Here is a 3,851-nt window from a genome sequence, read left to right on the forward strand (position 1 = left end):
CTGCACACAGCTGGGTGTGTGGGTCATGGGTCAGGAGAAGTCAGTGACCAGTGAGGCTGTGCTCCTGGCTCATACCTCCAGCACTCACTGCTGCCCCTCCCTGACCAGCTGCACTGTTCAGCCAGCCCCAGGCCTCAGGGAGGTCACTGCTCCTCCTCCCCTATCCCCTGCAAGCCTTCAAACAGGGACATGGTGCACCAGTGCCAATCAGAGTGCACTAGTGTAAATTCTGTCTGTACTAAGGGTTTGCACCAGTGCCTAAAATACCAGGGTGGCAGAGACCTTCAGAAACAGCAGTACGGTGGCACTAGAACCTATTTCTAGCTCGGTCACAGACAGCCTGGGTGACCTTGGACACGTCAATGTTTCTCCTCCCAACTTTAGTCTCTTTTCCCAGCTGCCACTCACTGGGGTCTCCTCTCTCTCCAGAGCTGCTCACCACTACAGTCTGTGTGGGTGTCCCCAGAGCTAAGGCAGGTCAGCTCTGGAATAGTCTTACAAGGGGGGCTGGGGAGTCTCTGTCCCTGGAAGTTTTTAAGAACAGGCAGGACAGAGATAATCTACAGATACTTGGTCCTGCCTTGGCAGAGACAGCTGGACTTGACATCTTGAGGTCCTATCTAGCCCTACATTTCATGGATGCCATGCAATATATACGTATAAAACAACATACAGAGAAAAAGCGCACGACAACATGATGTCAGGCCATTCAAAAAACAACAACAAAACAAAAAAATACATTGCACAGCATAAAATGACAATACTAAGGAGAAGAAAGCAACACAATGCAAACTAACACACCTTAGGACAAAAGTACACAATGCAAAATAGCTCAACTCAAACCAACATAACACAGACACCAAACATGCTGAGGCAAAACAATGCACCATAAAACTGCTACACAATATGGTGCGATCACAGTTCCAAAAGGCACCGTGCAAAACAGCTCAGCGTAGAACAGGGCACAGCACAAAAGAGAATTATTTCAGTGTAGGCCTGGAAGGGATCTTGAGAGGGCGTCTACTCCAGCCCCCTGTGACGAGTCAGGACCAAGTATCCCTAGACATTCCGAGACTGGTGTATCTCTAACCTGGTCTTAAAAACCTCCAGTGAAGGAAATTCCACAGTCTCCCTTGGAAGCCAATGCAAGGCAAACACAGACCAAAACAACGCTGCACACACACACACTGGGCTTGGGGTTAAGGGGAGAGGCAAGAACTGAAACAATCTGGGTTCAATTCCCAGCTTTGCCCCAAATTCTCCATGCAAACTTGAGCAAATTACTTCAGCTCTTTGAGCTTCAGTTTCCCCATCTGTAAAATGGAGAGTCGCCTCCCACCATTGGCCTACTTAGCCTTTGAGCTTTTTGTGGCAAGGCCTCTGTCCCTGTGGGCATGTCCACACTGCAGTCAGACACCGGCGGCTGGCCCGTGCCCGCTGACTTGGGCTCACACGGCTCAGGCTGTGGGGCTGTTTAATTGTGGTGTCCATGTTCCGGCTGGGGCTGCAGCCCAAGGTCTGGCACCCTCCCACCTCGCAGGGTCCTACAGCCTGTCTCCAGCCTGAGCCCAGACACCTACACTGCAATTAAACAGCCCCTTCGCCTGAGCCCTGTGAGCCTGAGTCACCTGGCCTGGGCCAGCTGGGGGTATTTAACAGCAGGGTAGAGATACCCTTGGTGTCTTTTCCGCACCTGCCACAATGGGGACCCTGATCTTGGTCAGTGTCTGTGCAGAGCCCTGCACAACAGGAAGCCTGATCTCAGTTGAGGACTCTGGAACTCCCAGCATTACAGGATCCCTGATTTTATTTAGGGCCCCTGTAGCAACTGGCAAAATGTGGGAGCAGGATCTCTGTCAGGGTCTGTGCAGTGCACAGTACAGTGGTGGGGTGTGATCTTTGTTAGGGTCAGTGCAATACCAGGCCCAACGGGAACACAGATCTCAGTCGAGGTCTCCGAAGTGCCTAGAACAATGGAGACAGTGGTTTGGGTTACAGTCGTGCGCTGCCTGGCACCAGGGAAGCCGTGATTTCGGTCCAGGCCTCAGTTTTACCTGGCACAACAGCGGGATCTAATCTCACCTCAGGTCTCTTCAGAGCCTGGCAGAAAGGGGCCCAGATCTCAGTTGGGGTCTCTGCAGCACCTGGCAGAACAGGGCCACGCTCAGTACGATAAGAGCCCTGATCTCAGTCACACACCTGGAGAGAAAAGCGGGAAGATTTTTGAGAATTCAATATCAGTATTTCAGAACTGAGGAGAAAATGGGGCACAAACTAAATATTTGCTAATGTGAGACAGAAGCACCAACATCTGGGAGATTTTACGTCAGCATTTAACAGTTCAAGAGAAAGGAGGGGAAATTGGAGGGGATTATACAGGAATATTCAATCAACAACAGAATGAGATGGATTCTTCTTGCCTCACACTCACAGGGCCAGCAGGTGCTGGGGAGTAGCTGGGACTGGAAAACCTGGGGCTGGGCCGTCTCCATGGGGGACACTTGCTCCTCCCTCCCCTCCCTGGCCCTTCCCAGGCCCCGTTGCCAGCAGAGAGTGGCCCCCCCAGCGCAGCCCAGAGGTGTCCCTGTCTCAGGGCCCCCCCAGCCTCTGCCCATTCACCCTCTGCCCAGCTCAGGAATCCCTCGGGGGAACCATTTCCCACCCGCACAAGGACAAATCCCTGCAGGTGGGAATGGGGGAAACCCCCCAAACCTGAGACCTGAACTGGCCACTGGCGAAGGGAGAGAAAATGGGGCACAATGGGGGACAGGAACTTCTCAGGGGTGGGGGGCGGGGGTCACCCTGGGCGCTGCTCGTGGCTCTCTAGGGAGAAAGGGGGCAGGACGGGGGAGGAGGGGGGTCCCCACAGGAGGGGGCAGCGGTAAATCCGAGGGGATCTCAGCCCCCCCCTTTCTCTCCCCGCTCCTCGGGGGTCACCTGCCCCCCCCCGGCCATGTCCGAGCTGAACCGACATTTCCCGCCCGCCCCGCCTCCCCCCGGCCCCACGCAGGGACCCCAGTGGGGCCGGGCCCCTCCCCCCGGCACCCCCCGCGGGGCCCCAGGGCAGAGCCTGGCCGGGCCCGGGGGGCGCTGGGCTCCTGCGGGGGCAGCAGCTCCGAGCCCCCGCGGGCGCTGCCCCCACCGGGAGCAGATCCCGGCGCTGCGAGATGCCGGGTCCCCGGGCACTGGGGCAGAATCACCGCCCGGCCCCGCCCCGGGGCTCGCTCCGGGACCTGGAGGCTGCAGCTCCGCAGCGGGGCGGGCGGAGCCCGGGGCGGGCGAAACCCGGGGCGGCCCCAGCGGGGCAGGGCCCGGGCCGGGCCGGGCCCGGGGGGGTTAATGAAGGGCTCTCCCGCCGCGATCTGCGCATGCCCAGAGCCCCAACGGCACCAACCCTTCTCCGGCCCGGGAGAGGCTCCAACGGCCCCGCGCGAGCCAGGCAGAGCCCCAGCGCCCAACGCTGTAGCGCAGCCCGGCTCTGGCTCCTCTGCCGACGTCACTTCCGCTTCCGGGAGAGTCGGGAACTACATCTCCCAGCCTGCCCCGGGGCCGCTTCCGCCCTCCACCGCCCAGGTAAAGGAGGCCCCATCTCATCCCCGCCCCTCGCAGAAACCCCTCCCCCGTCACGGCCCATGGTGCAGCGGCCCCGCCCGGAGCCCCCGGCCCCGCCCTCCCATGTGCCGGTCCCTGCCCGCGGCCGGGCGCGTCCCCCTCGCGCCAGAGCCCGAGACCCCGGGAGCAGCTCGCGGGGCCCGAGACGCAGCGGCCTGTGGGGGGGAGGCGGGGCCGGGCTCTGCCCGCAGCGAGGCCGGGAAGGGACCGGAGGGGAAAGTGCCCCCGGAGACTGTCCG

The 3,851-nt window shown here is 59.7% G+C and overlaps 1 long non-coding RNA gene across 1 annotated transcript; it reads right to left on the reverse strand.

The window, feature by feature from the left end:
• Window positions 1-1,651: 1,651 nt before the first annotated feature.
• LOC120381963 lies at window positions 1,652-3,547 on the reverse strand. Its single transcript, XR_005588192.1, has 3 exons — window positions 3,395-3,547; window positions 2,083-2,199; window positions 1,652-1,965 (listed from the first exon to the last, which is right to left on the reverse strand). It is a non-coding gene; the product is annotated as an uncharacterized LOC120381963 (long non-coding RNA).
• Window positions 3,548-3,851: the final 304 nt, after the last annotated feature.

This window comes from Mauremys reevesii, linkage group 14, assembly GCF_016161935.1.
Source record: "Mauremys reevesii isolate NIE-2019 linkage group 14, ASM1616193v1, whole genome shotgun sequence".
Classification (NCBI taxonomy): Eukaryota; Metazoa; Chordata; order Testudines; family Geoemydidae; genus Mauremys; species Mauremys reevesii.